We start from the raw sequence: 20,544 nt of genomic DNA on the forward strand, positions 1-20,544 counted from the left end.
AAAAAAAAAGTATTTGAAATTAATTAATTCAAAGGAAAACATTTACATTTTATGAATACTAAAACTTTTCATCTCACCCAGAATATCACAACAAAAAAGTTGATATTGCAAATAGAAATTCTAAAAAAATATAGCAACAGAAGTTTTGAAAATTTCTGAGTTGTGCTCTGATTTGAGACAAAACCAAAATCTTGTGTACTCTAGGACCAGTCCAGTGTTCAGTTTTGATCCTTGTTCTATTTCATAGAATCATAGAATGGTTTGGGTTGGAAGGGACCTCAAAGATCATCTAGTTCCAACCCCCCTGCCATGGGCAGGGACACCCTCCACTAGACCAGGTTGCCCAAAGGCCCATCCAACCTGGCCTTCAACACTTCCAGGGAGGGGGCATCCACAGCTTCTCTGGGCAAACTGTTCCAGTGCCTCATCACCCTCACAGTAAAGAATTTCTTTCTAACATCTAATCTAAATTGACCTTCTTCTACCTTAAACCTATTACCCCTTGTCCTCTCACTCCGTGCCCTTGTAAACAGTCCCTCTCAAGCTTTCCTGTAGGCCCCTTCAGGTACTGGAAGGCTGCTCTAAGGTCTCCCCGGAGCCTTCTCTTCTCCAGGCTCAACAACCCCAACTCTCTCAGCCTGTCCTCATAGGAGAAGTGCTCCAGTCTTCTGATCAGCTTCATGGCCTCCTCTGGACTCGCCCCAACAGCTCCATGTCTCTCTTGTACTGGGGCCCCCAGAGCTGGACGTAGTACTCCAGGAGGGGTCTCACAAGAGCGGAGTAGAGGGGCAAGATCACCTCCCTCGATCTGCTGGTCACACTTCTCTTGATGCAGCCCAGGACATGGTTGGCTTTCTGGGCTGCAAGTGCACATTGCCCGCTCATGTTGAGCTTCCCATCAATCAATACCCCGAAGTCCTTCTCCTCAGGGCTGCTCTCAATAATATTTGCTGATTTAAATGCTGGTTCAATCACAGAAAGATTATTGGGAACTCATAAAATAGAATGATGGAAAAACATACATGTCTAGAGTAAGATGCATTAAAGCTTGATTTATTTTCAATGAACTTATAGTCTTTCTGTAATATGTCCACTACTAATTAGATTATTAATTGTGTTCAAAATATTTGGATCAAAAAGATATATCTTAGCTTAAACATACAATATTGTGACTCTTACAGTCCCAAATCTTTCTAGACTACTTTGTCAGGAGTAAAACCACTTGTCCTTTTAAAGTCTTCCACTCGCTCCTGAATGGCACTTCCCAGGTACCCTATTGGAGAGAAGATCACCTGCTTTGCTAAACTCTACCACCTACCACATTTAGAAATAATTTTAATTAGGCCAGGATGTAGTTATACTAACAAACACAAATTGGGTTCTGCCTGTATAATCCAGATCAAAATAATTTCATAACTCATTAGGGAACTATATGACAGCTTTAAACAATTGCAATTGTAGAATAGTTCCTTTGGTCATGATGTTAATATGATCTGTTCTGCTGCACACAAGAAAAAAAGAACATCTGAAGTGTATGCACTGTAATTTGATGTGTAATTGTGGTGTAAGCAAAGCCAAGAGGAGCAGAGCAGGAGCGGTGTTCCATCTACTGTGCAGGAAATTCTAGGTGAAGCTAAGGTGAACTTAGGACACCTTCAAGTGTCCATTTTACATGTTGCTACCTGCTATTTGTTATATGAGAACACTCAGTATCTAATATTCCTGGCACTCTTTGTTTAAGGCAAGACAGCCACTGCACTAAAAAGCATCCTGAACAGAAAGAACATAGAATTATTTTTTAAAGATATTCAACAAGCGATCGTCCTGTTTTGTAGAACTAGAAAGTCATCTTGTAACAGGACCAGAATACTAAAGCTAATTGCAAATATCTTAAGGTCATTGCTGAATTATGAAATTCAGGCTCAGCTATACCTAGTATGTGAATGTCTGTTTTGTTTGCCCAAGAGAAAATGCGGATCATAGCAATACACATTCTTACAAAAATAAGAGCAAATGCTGAAACGTCTTCATCCTTATTTCAGGTCAAGGTCTAACAGTAAAAAGCACAGGCTGACAAGATTTGTATTGTCAGTGTAGAAATGTTAGAGGAACAACTTGGGACAATTGCAGAAGGGACAAGATAATTGTTGCTGAGTTCATTTTCTGTCTCATTTACTGTATGAATGCATTATGATGAAAGCTTGCTCTTTCTATGCAAGAAATTGGTATATTTTATATGGACAATTAACTGGACTGCAAGTTATCTGCTAAAAATCAAATAACCTTGGAGGAGAATATGCTAACTTCAACAAGAGAAGTGGCAACAGCTGAAGTGTTTTCTTTACATGGACTCATTGTCATAAGACTTATTCTTTTCAGTACATCAGTTGGCTTCATTATAGTGTTCTTGATAGTATATTGTGATTAAACTGCAGGATCTACAAATGGTTCAGCAATAGGGTTATAGAGTACTAAATTATGAAGGACAGAGTGTTAAATCTATCAAAAGATAAAGGAGTAAAAATATCCTTTTATTATAAATTAACAATGAGATGTTAAACATTAGATCTGCCTAGAAAAGCAAATCAGGCACACTGGGAGGCATATTAAATAGATATAGCCCACTTTAATGCAGCCCTGAAACATGGCAAGTCAGTGTGTCGTCTTTGCCTGGTAGGGAGTCTGGATAACAAATGTAAATGAGGAAAATGCTAAATTTGCTGTAGATTTGAAAGCTAGATTTTATTTTTTGAGGTTTAAGACAGATAATATTATTTGCAAACTAGGTAACATTTTGTTTCATTTAAATTTCCAGTAACAAACAGGTATTGATTACAGGCTGTAGGTGTCCTGTCAGCATCAACTATGAATTCAAAACAAGCTGAAACAGTTATGTCTCTAATTTTGCAAATACTCATACACGTGATTAAGCACAGGGATAGACCAGTCCTATTCATGTCAGGGAAATTCTCAAACACCCTGGACTGATAATCTGTAAGATCTTTGAGAAGCAGATATATCGTAATGCATTCTGATCTGGAAAAATGAAGACTGTGGGTACATCTTTCATGAGAAATACTCTGAAATATGGGATCACAATAGAAGACTCACCTGGAAAGCAATTATTTTTTGTTGTCATGATTATTAATTATTGCTGTTAAGTGTTATAGGAGATGCAAAGGTCAGAGAGTTCTAGAGAGATTCCACTCTGAAAGATTATGCCTTGCTTAACAATGGGGATAAAGATGTTATATGGGTTTCATTGAAGATGTTTTGTTTTGTGAGAGTTAATCCACATATGTGGTATTATCAAAAAAGTGCCAAGCCATCCAAAAAGTATAGCCTTGGACAGTTTGTGTCCAAAGCCAATGTTAATCATGGGTAGGAAATTTCCTGTCACGGTATTTCTCACTCCATTATCTGACCATTTTATTGTAATAAGAATTGTATGAACAAAAACAATCACATATTTTAAAAAATATGTTATTATAACTTCACCCACACACGTAATTAGACCTCACTTTATAGAGATAGACAATTTGGCTACTCCAAACAGATCACATTTTTCCCAAGGGAAAAGAAGTTTCTATAGATTTATATAATTGTTTCTAAATTAACTCAGTCATTTTCAAGCCTATAGCATTAAGATTCTCAGGATAAGGTGTTTTAACTGCAAATTGCCAGTATACTTATAAGGCTACAAACAGCATAGCATGCTTAATAAAAAATAAAAATAGCTGGTTTTCCTAAATAATATTTGAAATTTCTGAAGGATCTATTGCAAGACCTGCTCACAGCTTGATTTCTCTCAGTGCTGGAAAAATTCCAGCCTAATATCCACTTCCTTTTAAATGGGATTGAAAATGGCTCAAGAAAACTTTTGAACATCAAATTCAGGGCTTTGAAGTGACCTGTTCATTTACCTCTTCCACACCAACAGGTAGTCCTGAGAATTAACCAGACATATTAGTGATTATACATGAAAAGACCCATAATGCTTTTAATTCACAAGCAATTTGTGTAAGCTCAGACCTTGTCCAGGTGACTTGTTGTGATGATATCAAATTCACTATTACACTTACACCTTATCAAAATAAGATCTCATTGGAGTTTAAATCATGATAGTTAACACCGAAGATCCATATCCAAATAGCTGACAGAACTGTCTTAACAAGCAAATAAACCAAAGAAAATTAGGGAAAAAAATGCATTTATAAAAAAAAAAAGTTATTTTTTTCCTTTGCAGAGAAGTGAGCATTTCAACCAACCATTTCAACCAAAAAATGGAAAAAAAACCAAACACAATTTTGATGTGGAAGTAAACTTTAGAGGATTTTTTTTTTAACCATAATTTCCTTCTAGAGAAAAAAAACAAACAAACCAAAAACTCATCAATATCAGCATCACTGAAACAAGCTTTGGGGAGCCTATGGTGTGGGTTTCTACAGCCACAATACTAAAGGACCAGGCTCTCAAACTGGGGGCTGTAACATCCCAGATTTCCCATGAATGGGAACCAGAGGAAGAGAACCAGCTCGAATGGTTTACTCAGGCAAAACGCCTTTATTTAAATAGGGCGGTTAACGTGCATGAAATGTGGAAGCAAATGAAGGGTATTGTGGGGCCAGGAGAACAGTAGGGATGCTAAGGAGTCATTTTGATAAGCTTTTAAGTACCAAAACTTTATAAGGATCCCAATAAATATGTTTAGGAATTGACCATCAGCCTTTAAAAATAATGTCATAGGATATTTTAATAATATGTTATATTCTAAACATTTAGTATCCCCAGTACCCTCTTTGGCTAACAGGGTCTCTGAGAGAGGGGGATTGCAAAGGCAAAAGTAAAAATTAAATTTCATTAAGAAATTAGCACACCAGCAGATCCATTCCCCCCACTGGACTCTGCCTAATGCTGCTGGCATGCACAGAGCTTTGGTTTGTGCTGGACTGAAATGGTTTTTAAAATTTCTGAACAAACTACAGTTCACATTAGCGACTGACGCTACGCAGAGGTGCTCTGTTGGGGGTTTCTTCTATTTTCATTTTTGGGGGAAAGGTGAAGGATTAAATCTCTGTGGAAGATACTGTAACTAATTCTCATACATAATTGCATATGCATAGAACAAGCGAGAATCCCTCTCACAGAGCAGAAATTGGATTGAGAGAGACATCTAATAAAATTACATGTGATTATTGAAATCTTGAGTATTTAATTACAGTTTTTAACCCATGGGCTCTCAGACTTCCCCCATGGAGCTATAATCAAACTGTGTCCATACTGGGGGAAAAACCCCAGCATTCATAACAAACAATATGACTGCAGCAAATGGTAATGGGTTTTACAAGAAATGCCAACATGAAAAGTCTTGGGACTCTATAGCAAGAGATAAATACCTTGCAAGATCAGGATGTCTAAATACTTTAACTATTTCTCTGCTGCAATGCATTTTACTTGGTCACACTTTCTGGTTAAATTTTGTTCTGGCACCATTCAGATGGCAGGGTTGTTAGAGCTACGGTCTGACATCGCAGTCTCAACTTTGTCTTTTTTTGGGTGCAGGCAGATGGGCTCAGATCCTCTGGAAATGCTGGGGTGTGGAGCCAAGCTGCCCTTTCAGTCTCCAGGCTGATACTATCCAGGCTCTGTGGATACTGAAGCAGGAGAAAGGATCAGTCATTTTCTCTATTCTTTCCAAAAAATGGGAAAGAGGTAAGTGTGCTTCCTGGAAGGGCAGCATCTGCAAGGGAAAAGGAACGGTTAGCCTTAAACTGAGAAAGCTGGAGATGAAGAAATAGTCTCAGACCAGCGGTAGGAAAGCAGAGGAGGCATCAAACAGACTACCCTCCAGAAATACTTCCCTGTACATGTTCCAGCATTCAGTAATCTGCAGCTCAGAGACTGGCTGAAGCAGTGCTGAGGTCTCCATGTGTAATAGTCCTCACTGGATTTTCCAGCTAAGAAATCTTCACTATGTTCTTAGACTCTCTTGCCACACAGTGTCTCTTTCTCACAGGAGAGTATGCTACAGTTCAAAATCTGCCATATAGGGGATAAAACCAGCCCTACCTCTATCCTTGAGGCTGATTAAATTACGATAACCTACTGCCTTCTAGACTCTGTACACTGTTTCAGTTGACTGAAGCAGACAGTGTATTCACTCAATGCAGAAAAACTTTGTGAGGATCTGTCTCAATAGAAAAAACTTTGGTAAATTAAAATCTAAACAAAGCAGCAACACGCCATACACAGAGAGGCTTTAATGAATACTTTTGTAAAGGCATTTCTAAACTATAAAGCAGGTTGTCTGACGAAAGCAGCATTGTGCAAAACAGGCAAAATATCGGTTTGACATGTGGATACATTCAAAACACGGAGAGATAGAGACTTTTAAACAGAGTTAGGATTGTTTCATACACCAAGGATATTTATGCTGGCAATAATCTTCCTAAGCATCTGAAAGTTAGGATGTTTTATTAGCTGCCTTCTTTACTTACATCACTTAACCCATAAAAGTTGTGTTTACTCCTTTCTTTATAATGTACACCTGCTTTCCTTCCCCTCCCTGCACCAGACAAGAAAAAGACTGGTTGGGGAACTCTGTACTTAAAGTACACAAAGACTTTTCCCGATCAATATTTGACATTTCTACACTCATTAACATTTTGTATTTGTTGTTCTCAGAGTCTTCAATTGTTTGTATGTGAAATAAAGCATGTTTTACTCATCAGACTGATAAGTTTGAGCAGTGTGTGTTACAGACTGGTACCGACTGCCTTCAGCTTGGACTGTAACATTAGATGATCACCAGATAAAATGTTAACATCTGTGTTATGTGTATGTTTTCATTTTAAAAAATACCACAGTCAAAATATTTGTTACAAAGTAAAGGGACTATTTCAGCACATGGAGATAGTCTAAGAGGGGCTAATGCACATATTGGAAAAGAATAAATTACTAAGGCAAAGTCAAAAGGAATTTGCAGTTTGATGGCAATGTCAAACCTAATTTGCCCTTTCTTTGTATGTGCTTCTGAAGTGAGGAATGACAACAATGTAGGTTTCTGACACTGGAAAATTGTGCCTCTTCACATTTTACACACCGATTCAATGGATATTCTCATGTAACAGTTATTTATAACAGTTAACTGTCTGTCACTTAGTGAAAATGGGTGTGAAAAGAAAAAATGTTGGCTGTACACTACCTATTAACATGAAACTTTTTGGTTTTCTCTAGAACTAAAACCCCGTCATGAACAGACTAGCTTACATTGGGGGTTTATTCACAATACTTTAATTTATCCTTTGACTCCACTGTCTGTATATAGCACTGTGAATGTGAGATGTTACCTTCTCCGTGAGAGCAACCAGAGCTTAGCTTTGGTCAGGGTGAAATGTCTCAGAATGGTCATTAAGAACATTTAAAATGGTGTTTTCCTCAATATATTTCAATCTTATAAAAAACAGAGGAAGAAGGTGACAAAATTTGCATACTAGATCCTTATGTTCATTCATTTACATCAAAATTTCCTGGTTTAACAGAATGGAAACCGTCTTAAAAAGAAGAAACAGATCTGAGTGTTTTCTTTAAGCAATTACTTAGAATTAGCAGGATTATTTCTCAGACTTATTGGGAGCCTTCCAGACTTACACACAACACTACAAAGTCTGATTTGCCACCTGTTTACAGTATACAAACAATACAGTGCACTAACCAGAAGGAAGCAAACCACTGCAGCTGATTAACAGAAGGCAACAGAGGACAACCTGAAACTATTGTTGGGTGCTTCTACTCTATGTTTTTGCTCTTCTCGTTCCGATTTGCCACACAATAATAATAGCAATAAGTAACTTGGCATTTCCATAACGTTGTTCTTCCTTAGCTTGGAATGGCTCTTTTCAGGTTTACTTCAGATAAAGCAGGTCAATACCCAGCAGACTGAGGGCAATCAGGCCAAACTACTCATTCATGACTTCATTTTCAGGGGTGTTCTTGATGTTATCAGTTGCACACAACCCTACCTTCACCTGCTCTTAATTCCTCCGAGTAAATGGAGCAAGAGGAACTCTCTGGATTGGATATGAAATAGCTCTCGGAGAATATACTCCTGACCTTTTGTTGGTGTTGTCTTTAATTTACCATTTGCTAATAACTGGTCCTGTAGGTCAACAACCGAGCAAAGAGAAAGCCAGTTAAGAAGTGGAATGTGAAGATAAACAAGGTTTTAGAAAATATAAACAATTCCTTGCCCATCCAAATAACATGTGTGCATCTACCACCTCATTCTTAGGCTGAAAAACCTTCTGCAGCACAGGCACAAATCACATCAGGTTATTCAAAATATATCTGATTCAACTATTTCACATGCTCAAAGTGTTTGTAAAACAATTGTGTGTTACTATAACCTCCATCTCACAAGGCGTCTGTTGAACTTTGTGGTAAAAATTTCTTTTGGCCCTGTTGGAAAAGGGCTGGGACCTACACCAAGGACTTTGGAAAACCTAGTAATCTGGGGGTTGCATACAAGTTTTTTGTAAGCATGCAATTAAACCTGTGAGCACTGAAACAAATAAGGTTGGGCTTACTATGAATTTGTGTCATGGTCAGATGGATTCGCGGGGGTTCTTGGCAGCGTGAGCTCAGACTGAAACTTTTGGCAGAGTTAATGTTGCAGCATTTTCCTTAGCTGTCATGTCAACAGGCTCTCTTCTATATGGCCTCACGTCCTCCCATTTCTGTTAATCCTGTAGGAACATAACATCTTTCAGATTGCTAATGTGCTGACAAATCTGGGGGAAACAGTGGGGCCTCTAAAACAAAAAGCAAGATCCTACAAGCCATTCTTCTTTAGGAAACCAGGGTTAAAAAGCCTATCTACGGAACTTGTTTACTTCTCCATTCCTCGGATTTCACTTTTGTCAGTATGCTCAGGATAAAATACAGAAAAGCCAGATAAATTGCATTCTGTTGGTTAAATTCCTCTTCCCTATCTAGCAGAAGACAACCCAGACTATGTCTGATTCCTCAGCTGAAAAATGCCCACTTCATCATATCTAGGAACATCAGTTCTCAGGACACATTTGAAATGCCTGGACCTACTTTTAGATGTAGGAAAGGATCTGAAAATGCTGCATATTCAAAAAGGCAGCCTGTAGGAAGACATGCTGTACAAGAGCTGTGTTGCTAGCGGGGAAGATAGTGGACCAGGAAAGGGTATTGGAAGGAAATTTAGGGCTGAGTACACGTCTCTTGCTTTAGCAGGTTGAACCCATAGGAATTTCAACAGGGCAGCAAAACCTGTTGCCCACAGTGAGATAACTTTGAAGAAACTATTGTGAATGGAAACCCATGGGAATTTCCTGTCCTTTAAGCAGGTTTTTCCTGTATAGGGAATAACCTGGCCCCTTATTACTGCGCTCTTTCTTTTTCTCTCCCACGTACACAGAGGACATAAATATTGTTGAAATGTCAGTCTTTATCATCATCAGCTGTTCACACTCTCTGAGCTACAGACTGCATTTTCACATGCAACCCCTTCTGATATCAACCCAGGACATTTCACTGAACTTAAATGTGTCATCTAATAACATCACAGATCATTACTTACGTGGCAGAACTGCTGGGTAATTTTTATTTAAAAAAAAAAAAAGAAGAGTCTGTATCTCTGTTGTTTGAATTTGAATCTCATTTACATCCCAAATAGAAATGAATTGACATTAGAAAATTTTGTTATTTCTTCTGACCTGGGCAAAAAATAGGGGTTTTCAATTCTAAAAAAAAAATGGATTTTTTTTTTTTTTTTAATTATTATTCTAAGCCATGACTGGAATATAAATCTTTCTAATGTTTTCTACTGGAAATTCTTCTTTCTGTCAATGACAGTTGGAAATTTTGAAATAACACAACTACTACTTTTTTCCTAAATATTTTCATATTGAAGCATTTATCAGTGTTACCTTTGCCTGTAGCTCCATCAGTTCTAGGAATTGAGATTTTTCTAATAAAAACCAAAACACCAGTCAACTCTCCACTCTCTTCAAATTATGCCATTTTACAGTTAAGATAGAGTGCAAGTTAAATCAGCCTCTCATCTCAGATTATAGACCAGCCTGGCAACAAGAAGAGTTTCACTGATTCTAATGTTATATGGGTTTGGCACATGAAATTAAAGTTTTGGGTCCTTTGAACATCAGTGAGCCCAAAACACTGTCCAGCAATCAAATGCAGATATAACAGTTCCTAAATTTGCTCAGTTCCAGTCAAGTCAATGAGCTTTTGTTTCAAATCTTCTCCTCATGAGAATCTGTCCTCCTTTCATATTCAATATCACTCAGCACTTTCTAATAAAGAATTCAAAATTAAATTAGCCAAAAGGTTAGGAGGAAGGACCTTATATAAGCTTTTATAAAATAAAAATCACAACTAGTCCACAATGTAACTGGTTTCTTGCAAGCCTATGCTTCTCCCTACTAAGATCTTTCAAGCTACTTCTGTGAAAAAAACCCTGAATATTCAAAATTAACACCCATCACCTTCATAGGGGGACTTACATCCCCAGCCACATTTTCAAATACTTGTTTCCACATAGTAATATGTGGTGCTGAACCAAAATTCTGGTAGGAGAAGGACTGGAAGAATACCTCTGTGTCTTCAGGTGCAATCGTACTTGAGGGGACTTCTACAAAATGATACACACCTTTCACAACACTAAGGGTTTAATTCATCACTGCTATTAAAAGGTAGTTCTAGGATCTTGCTACACTGAAGATTAGAAACCATTTTCCCATTTCTAGTCTTAATGTGCTTAAGGATAACATTAAGTTATTCTAATACCGGTATTTCTTTTAGCATAAATAGCATCCTCATGCTGATTACCAACATAAACTTATAGCCACCCACCTCATCTCATCATAGTTTTCATTTTCCTGGGATAAATAGTCTTCACTAGGTATCATCCAGATTTCTCCCTACAAGACTTAACGTAAAAAGTCTACCCTCTACATGGACCACGGGGCTTGCTCTGACAGACTGAACTGTTTCATTCGGTTGAAGTGCTCTATCCTTAGCATTTGATAATTGAGGAATAAGTAAATCTTGAACATATATGGAAACTTGAGGGAATAACATGCTGTACGTTCTCAGTGATGAAGACTAACTTTGTAATCCAGTGCAAAAATGTATCTATCTGATTTGTTTTTCTCTTTCTTCCCTCCTGCCATAGCATCATAATTAGCTGACTTTTGTATTCAAAAGTTAGTGAGTAAGAGAAGGAAAGATTGTCCTCAGTTAAGATGATAATCACAGGAATAAATTGGGAGTATGTTAGATTGCTTTTTACTATTCCACATAATTTAAGATCATTTCTAAAATTGTTATTTATGTCTTTATACTGTAAAATCAATGACTTCTATATCTTTTGTGTGGAGTGTGCAGTAAATGCTTTTCCCAAGTATTCATGTGACACAGCAAGCTTGGGTCTCTTGGTTGATTTCAAACACATTGTAATAGGAAAATGACTGAATTCAGAAAGATGTATTCTTCATACTTTTGGTAGAGGTTGGTAAATATGGCTGTTGAGAGAAGTGTTCTCATTTTCATGATCTACAGAGACACACTATGTCTCAGCATGATAAATCAGTGAGTTTCCTTTTTAGACAAAAGAGATTTGGAAATGCATTATTGCTAAAGAACCATTTGATGCATCTTTGACATACATTTGGCTGAGACAGATCCCACTGAGATGTCAGGAATATCTCTAGGTTTCATTTCTATGACTTTACCTCATTCTGATCTACATTGGCGTAACGGCAGCTTGACAGCATTTACAGCAGTGGGGCTGAGCAAAACCTCAATACGTAATCTATGAGCTGGATCTTTGGACATTTGCTTCTTAATTTAAATTTTGAATGAGCTCTGAAAAATTCAGACTTACTCTTAAAATTACATTTCATGAGGTTTCTGTTCAAACAGAAAATACCACAAACGTTATGTGGTTTCACCACAAATCTTGTACCAGTCATGCCAGTTTCCACAAAATCACTGCAAATTTTTTGAAGCTTTCAAGATGTGAGGAATTTATAACAGAACAAAAATCCTGATATCAGATGGGAGCTTTGTACTCTGTCCATGTGGTGTGATGTGTCACATTCCTGGGTCAAGTCCTGCAAGTTCTACTCAAACATGATCTCAACAGCCATCTCAGTACGTTGTCCTGTTACTTGACTCCATGAAAATCATGTCAGGAAAGGGGCTAGTTTGCCTAGTTGCCAAGTAGGATCCATATGATATGGTCACAAATCCCATCCTAACAGCAGTCTATAACCTCACCTTATTTGCACACTGAGGCTGTATCTTGAAAGTCTCACACCTGAGACAGAGCTTCCCCATGGTATTAATGTTTATCCAGCTGAATGAAACATCTGTAGAAACCTCTAAACCTCTCACAGAAGAGAAAGTGAGAAATGAAATTCAAAGGCTCTCCCCATCCCTGCGTATTCATGTGTGCCTTGAAATCCAGGCCAAGGATTTGGCTCATTATTAGCCATAGCCCTATTAGTGATTTCTTTTACAGAGAATGACATGCATTCTGAGCACACCTAAATCCATCCTGCCCTTGCCCTGAAGGTAGCTTATTCTCTTCTTAAACCTGCCTTTGGAGAGTTTGAACAAATAGTAGCTCAGACTAGTTCTGACCTGTTTTTCCCCTGTTTTAATTGTCTTGCCAATTAGCTGGGCTTCTAAAATTTTTCTCACATGATTCACATATGTCTTTCTTCTGCCCAGCATGCCATTTGTATGTGTGTGAAATGAAATGCATGGTAGGACTTAGCCATGCTCTTTCTCTTAACAGAAAATTATGATATTCCAAACTTATATTGACACTTGTCTTTACTATACAGTATGCTGCAGTTGGTATTTCTCATTTCATATTTACACTAGGTCTTTTGCACCAAAAGGGTACCTATTGCATTTATTTGGCAGGGAATTCAGTAGTGATGAAAGTTTTAGATGGCATATCTTCTTCACCCAGGGCAGTTGGTGTCTTACGAGTTTTCAGAAATGAACTTTTTACTGAGTAAAAAACAATGAAAATGGAACAATATCTCTAAAGAAAATCTAAGTCTAAAATTTAACAGTAATAACTATTATGATGATAATGGTGTATTAAATTCAAGGAATGAGCAATCAGCATGATTATGGACCCCTAAGAGATTTCCATTAGCCATGTCATGTACAGAGGACCCATCTGAAAAGGTGACACATCATTTTAAGTACTGTGCTAAGTATCAGAGTTCTTAAACCATTCTGCAGCCTAAATGGAATAGACAGAGGCTCATAACTGAAGTGACTTCTCTGCCTAAAGTCACATGGTAGGTCTGTGGCAAAGCCAAAAATAAAAACCAGGTCTACTACTCCAGTGGTATACACACTGTGCTGCACTGTTTTTCTGTCTTTCTGTATTGTCCAAGATGTTTTCCAGACCCCTATGTGCTATGTTCACAGCTACATCTGTGCTGTAAGCACTTCACATGCCATCCCTGAAATGTAGCATGGCTGCACAAAAAAGCACAAAAGCAACGTGCAAGGTGGAGTGTTAGGAATGAAGAACTTCTTATCCAGCTGGCATTGAGAAGTCCTCAGTTTTTCCAAATAGTAAGCTAAAAAAACCAGGGGGAAAATGCAGGGTTCCGAATGCATAATTCTTCCTCTGCAGAATATTAGTCACAAACATTTGGAAGGGGGTATAAGCTACTCAGTATGGACTATTATTATTATTATACAGACACATTAACACCAATGTAGCAGGAATATCTGGAAGCAGCAAATAATGCAACGTACTCTATTACATCACTCTATCATCCACTTAAAATATTTACTCTAAAGGGGTAATGTCAAGTTTTCAGAATTTGTAAATATCTTCTCCTGACCTGTTTCTCAGTGATAAAATAGGGTGTCTTATCTGAAAAATCCTAGCTCAAGAATGGAGTTGCCATTAGCTTCAGGATCAAGCATTCATTAACCTTCTTCAAAGGCAACAGGCAACTCTACAGGACAGTTCTAAGAGGAGTAATAAGGATCTGATATGGCTATGTGTATGTCTAGGGGTTGCACGAAAACAGTCTGTGTGTTGGTAGATAATTATTTTGTATGAGTTCTGGATGTTGGCCCAGATAAACAAAGGCATTTAGGAGTCAAAGCTACAGTTGTTTAATGCTGAAATGTTTTGCAAAGCCTTTCCAAGAGCTGTCAACTCTTTCAGGCTGACCCGTGGCAAGCTGAAATAAGATGGTGCATGTTTTATTTATGGTGTTTCATTTTTATCTGCTCACATATTCATTGTTTTGATAGACAGTGCTATCTTTGAATGATTTTTGTGGAAAGATGCCTTTCCATTAGTAAATTGCTTTTTGAGATGCAATCTGCAGCAATGGTCAGATGTTGACCCCACTCAGGAGAGTACCCAAGGAGCAAAAAGGCCTCACTAATAAAAAACTCTCTGCTGTCTCTAACATTTGAATATGGTTGTCTTTTAACCTCTCCTTGTTATCCTGGGAAGAGGGTGGAGATTTTCTATAATGAAGGCTCCATAATACTAATCACAAAGTGGAAAGGAATGAAAACCCATTTTGCCACACCGAAGTGGGACAGACAGCCCCACAGAGTCCTCTGTGCCAAAGAGTTGTCCCCTTATGGCGGAACCAGAGACCAGCAGGGACTAAAGTTTCTGATAAAGAAGGAAAGGTAGTGCAGACCTCAGAGCCCGGGAGGAAGTATACCACCTCTGTATGAACATCCTTGACATGATAGCAATCTGACATCAGGTCTACAGAGAGCTTGCCAATTCTTAAAACTTTATCTACGATAACTTGTCACTAAAAAAGAGATTTCAGACACCTCTGAGAGATTTTTTTCTAAACTATACTCACAAATGCATTCACGGTTCTGTCGACATGGATCAGCTAACTCCAACCAAGTTCTTGAGTGGGGAGCCTTTCAGCCTACTGCTGAGGGGAGAAACAGGATTGCTCCATTCCTTCCCATCTGGGAGACACATGGGGCAGGTGTGGGTGCAGTGGGCAGGGACAGGTAAACAGAATGCAGCACATGGCGAGAAGGGCACAACGTTCCTCTATGCGTAAAAGGGTTATAAGGATGCAGGCTGTTTCCCTTCAGCGAAAAATCAGATGGACCCGTCTCCTCAGCAATGAAACTCCTACTATTCCTAGTACAGAATCCATCCTTTAAGGAATAACTTAGTCTTTAACGTAGTGAAACACAGTCATTTGGCCAGAACCACAATGAGTCTGCGACTAGCTCGGAGCTATTGTGTTTTAGCTCACGCAGCAAACTCAAAAAACAGGGGTTTATGCCTTTTTTAAATGCAGCATTTAAAGGGTCAGAGATGAGATAGGACCTCAGGCTTCCTGTCATGCATGTCAGTACTCAGACCTTGGGGAAGGAAGCCAAGTGGTACTGACGGAGACATCTTCACTTGGTGCTTTTGCTCTGGGACAGTCAGTTAGTCAGAACGTGCTAAGTAACAGCCAGGACACAGCTAACGTGGAAATGTACAGCTTCGTGATGTGATCTACTTTGTGGCTTCTCCTCTCCCTTGTGTCAAGCCACATTCGCTTCTTAATTATCATGGCAAAACTCCAGTGTAACATTACTGAAGTCCTTCATATTAATTCATACGTGCGTTGGTAAGAATTAAATTCAAATACAATATTTTTCATTAGCATTTGCATATCTCACTAAAGCAAATGAATTGCACTGAGTCACCATGAAAATTGACTGGGTAAGCTAAATGCATAGTTTAGCTAGAGTCAGCAAGCAAGATACTTTGTCTCCACTCCCACAGACAGAAATCCACACCAAGATTTTTTGGTGTGCAAATGAGCCTGATTTACTTTGATTATAAAACAGACTCATAGCTTAATAAAGGAAACCAAATTACCTTAACTTGCATGTGCATGTGGAACCTCCATAAATTATGGTCATATATAATGAATGGAATAAAGCCGCAAAAGTTACATGAAAGCAAACGTTCCAATCAAACTTATGCTATGGTGCAAATCTGAAGTGACTTCACCAATCTCAGTTAAATTTCCCTGAGTTTACATTGGCTTAACTGAAAACATATTTTCCTCATTAGCATTCAGCTGAAACTTTCACATGACAAGCAGCATCACAAGGCTGATTTTTAAAGGGGTAGCTTTCTCTGCACTACATGTGAGATTCCTGCTCCTTGTGCAGCCTGAAAATAGCATCTTGGAAAAACACCACCTCCAAAGGAGACTGGTCAGCCTTGAACATTTTGTGTCATTGTATACTTCTAGGCCTGTGCTAGCCCTTCGATGTATCTAACAGTCCCCTTTTCATGGGTACAACGTACCCAGCTTCCAAACATTGGTAAAGATTAGATTCCACCTGGCTTTCTGCTTCCAGTATTTATTGCAGGGAAGGCACGTAGTATGTCTACCAAATTATAAGTGTTGACTTTTCCTACCGAGAGTAGAAAGTGTGTCTTTCAAACTTCCTAAGACAATATAGACGGAATGAAATCACAAACCTGTTTTAAAATTCAGCATTCATCACAGCCATTGTTCAAAGTCTCAGACTGACAGAAATGACAGAAAATCCGTGAAACTCCAGCCACCGTGTATTTAACATGCCGATGGGCTGGCACTGCAGCCTTGTGCTAGAGGTTCCCTTCCCAAAGAGAGAGTGAGCATCCCTGTACACGCAGGCACCCGGGTGCTCTGGCAGGAGTGTATGAGGCAGGAGGCTGGTGTAAGCCCACCCTTCCGGAAAGCAGAGTTGAGAAATATCCCCTAAGATCATCACCTGAGATCATAGCCCCTCCAGTGACTATAACTCTGCAATGGCTCCAGCTGCGACTGAAACATTCTTCAGTGTATTAATCACTGGGATGGTTTGCGAAAGGTATTTATGTGCCTCACATAGAAATGATTTCTGCTGTTGACTTGAGAATTAAGCAAACTCACCACCACACACCGTGTTCCTCTCTTGCCCATAGTCTTTTGATTCTGATGTTTAGAGCCCTTTTGACAGGAGATAAACCTTAACCCTAGTTTCACGTCTACCTATGAGCAATGGCTATGCGTGGGAGCAACTGCTGGCAGAAATTTTGGCCAGAGGTAGACCAAGTAAAGTCACTTCAGATTCACTTTTCTTTCTCACACACAGGAATGCTCCTGCAGAAGGATGTCATAATGAGGGTGTGACACACAGGAATGTCAGGAAGAAGATTTTCTTTATTTTCTGGCATAGAGATATCTGGGGTAAGTGTTAAAAAAAAGTTATTGCTCTTTCCTGATGCTAGAGGTGAAGAAAACTATTTTGGGGGACCTTGCTAACCTCAGAAGAAGCCCCTGGCTCTCATACTTAATGGGAAATTTGAAATGCTGCCATGAAAGTGTATCCTGGATACCACAGGCTGCCTTTTGAGAAATTACATTTTCACCCCATGCAGAGCTGGGAACTTGAACAGGAGGCAGGAACGTAGCATGAACTCGACAGTCCCAGCCTCTTAAATAAGCAAGATGCTTTGTGGGAAACACAAGACCTGGGAGCCAGAAACACCTGCCCACCACTGCCAAAGCGGGCTGCCACAGTTCCCCTGTGCTGTGTCTACAGCGGGCAGCCAAAGCCAGGAACAGCTGCCTGCCCTCGAGGGAAGGCATTGTGAACTGTGCTCGTTCACACTCCTTTTCCCCTGAAAAGCATGTATTTATTGATGTTTAAAAATACACAGTTGAAGGTATGGGTGGCTGCCACATCCTGCCCCTCTCCGAGCACTGTTTTTATCACAACAGGGGCTGTGGTTAAGGCTACCATTGCACCAGGGGGAATGCAGGGCTCAGTTCTAACGAGCATATTCGTTAAGGAAAAACACAAACAAACACCTCCCTGGCAGTGGCAGGCTTTGTGTTTACTGTTTCTCCAGAGTTTCCAGCTGAGGAGCAACTTAAACCTTACTCTGTCTTGTGGTTTAATGTTGTTTTCATTGAGCTTAGCATCATGAAGGCAGGTTTGAAGCTGTTCTCTCACCTGAAGTCATGACCGAGGCCCTTCTCGAGTGCTGGGGATGGGATTGAAGTAATCAACCTACTTCCAAGTGAGCACGTGATGGGGACTATCATTTTAATCTTCTCATCATTTCCCAGAGCTCAGACGTAAAGAAACAGCAAAGAGGAGTGGCCAGAAGGACTGACTCTCCTCAGAACTATAAAATTGCTCTTCCTGAGAAAAAAGAGAGAATGAACAAAATTCAGATGTTTAGACATCAATTTACCCTCCTTCCCAATTTCTCAGCCCCACAGGACCTTAGCTTAGGCTGTATTGTGGGTGTCACACTCGGGAGGCAATGTGAGGGCAGACAGCCAAGGCATGGCTGGGTCCCAGGCTAATGACAAGAGACTGTGACCTCCCTTGTGCCCACTCACCAACAGAGGAGATGCAGTGAGATAAACACACCCTCTCCAGATGGAAACCATGCCCAAACCTCTCCTGAGCAAGCTGGGTAGGAAGAGGCAGGGGCACAGAGGAGGTGGAGAGTGGGTTTTGAGCTGAGAAAGAAGATTTGATAAAATCAGTTTTGGATGTCAGGCCAAAATAGGAGTCAAGTAAGAGTAAGGGAATTGTGAGATGAGGGACAACTTGAAGCAGCTTCTGGGATTTCTTAGTACTGAGCCAGGAAGGAGTTTGGAGCCTCAGAGCCAGCTCTGCCCTCCTCTTGGCAGTGCCAAAAAGGGCAGCAGTACACTGTGAACTGGTCAGGGGATCACATCCTACTCTGTTTCATAGTTTGAAGTGGTTGGGAGCCGCTGGATGGGGGCCAAAATAAGAGCATAGGTGCAATAAGGAGCTTTCATCTCCTAGCAGAAACCCATAGGGCTGGACAGACAAAGAGAAGACAAACATGCACCCTAATGCTGCAGATTTGCTGCAGCAAAAATCTCTCATCCACAAATACAAGGAGGACAGTCCATCAGAGGAGCCTTTTACACCTTCTGGAAAGTCATCTGAAGTAATTCCTGGTGATAAAAATTTTCATTTGCTCCAGTTAGGGTCCTTAGATGATCAGATCAGATTTCATATAGATAAATTGCAGCCAGCTAGATAGAAAACAGCAAAATACTTCATTTGACACTTCCAATTTCAAGTTCAACTCAATGTCACAGAAATAGCCTTGCTTGGAAAATATCTGTGAATCAAGATACTTAGTGCTTCAAGTACATCCAACAAGATCTATCTAAATAGCAGCATTAACAAAATGATAGTGTGTCTGGCCTCTGCATGCAATAAAGCAGAAAGCACAGAGATTTTCTGCTTGGATCTGTTTAACTCTTCAATGAAAAGTTTTCTTCTGCATTTCTAGACTTTGGAATTTTTCCATTTAAATGGGTGGCAAACTCTGCCTCACAGAGTAGAAGTTTCTGCAGCAGTTTTAGTGTGCTGCAAAAAATGAGCTTTGAAACACAAGAAAAGGAGTGAGTCCCAATGTACAGGACCCAAACTACCTGCTTACAGACAAACAGAGAAACCCTCCCATGGTGGAAAAGAAATATACAGCAACAACAACATTTTAATTTAAACAAGCACCAGATACTAACCAGCTTGCTCTTCCAGTAAACATCCATGACTTACTGAACGGTTGCAAAAACATAGTCATTGTGTTGCTGAAAGAACATTAATGTTTGATTTAAACACAGCTGCAAAAATACCTGGGCAGAAATTTAGGGTCTTCAGTCTCATATTGTTTTCAAAATAAAGTGAGATGACAGGGAGGACCTACCACACGAAATATTTCCACTTTATTCTCAATCACAATTTGCAATGTACATGTAAACAATCATAAGACTTCTTGTTCTGTAGCTAAATCTTACCAAACCAATCCTAGATAAATTTACAATGCAGAAACCACTCAAATGAACTTTTGAATCAAGCCGCTAGTGAAGTTTGCCTTTCTGCAAAATGAAGCCCTCAAACTTGCACATCCATTCTCAGATTTTAACTGGGACTCTGAGGCACCCTTGTACTATAAGTTATTCCACAAAGCATTTTTTTTTTTTCATTCAAAGACAAACATACTTTCTGCAAACTGAATTTTGTGAACTAGAGCCTATGCAGAGCCCTCTGAAATGGAGGGAAAGATTCTCCATCTGTGCCTGTGCTATCGAGTCAAGAGCAAGTGAAAGAACAGCAAATGTTGTCACTCATACACTTTCTATCAATATTGCTGGCTTTGGCTTGGCATTGAATACTTGTGATTTCATTTTACATGAGGGAAATATATATGACTAATTGTAAATGTCTTGAGTGAAGGCATCTACATCTGCACAAGTCACCCTGGGCTGCTTTCATAGTGAACAGAGAATTAGTCAATGCAATTAACACACACTGCGTGCACAGCAGCTCAGGATGACTGTGTTTGGTCATGTGAACTTGACTGACCGTATTGACACAGCCCCTGATAAAAGGCTAGCAAGTACACTTGATAGGCTTGAGGGAAGGGAT

General features: G+C 39.4%; 1 long non-coding RNA gene across 1 annotated transcript in view; it reads right to left on the reverse strand.

Moving 5' to 3' along the window:
• Nucleotides 1–2,749: 2,749 nt before the first annotated feature.
• LOC142600706 (uncharacterized) overlaps nt 2,750–20,544 on the reverse strand; it is an 89,861-nt gene continuing 72,066 nt past the window's right edge. Inside the window, exons 2-4 of the long non-coding RNA XR_012834265.1 lie at nt 8,586–8,744; nt 6,070–6,187; nt 2,750–5,740 (exon numbers count right to left, since the gene is read on the reverse strand). This is a non-coding gene — a long non-coding RNA (uncharacterized LOC142600706). The remainder of the gene's footprint in view (nt 5,741–6,069; nt 6,188–8,585; nt 8,745–20,544) is intronic.

Source organism: Balearica regulorum, chromosome 2 (genome assembly GCF_011004875.1).
Source record: "Balearica regulorum gibbericeps isolate bBalReg1 chromosome 2, bBalReg1.pri, whole genome shotgun sequence".
Lineage (NCBI taxonomy): Eukaryota > Metazoa > Chordata > Aves > Gruiformes > Gruidae > Balearica > Balearica regulorum.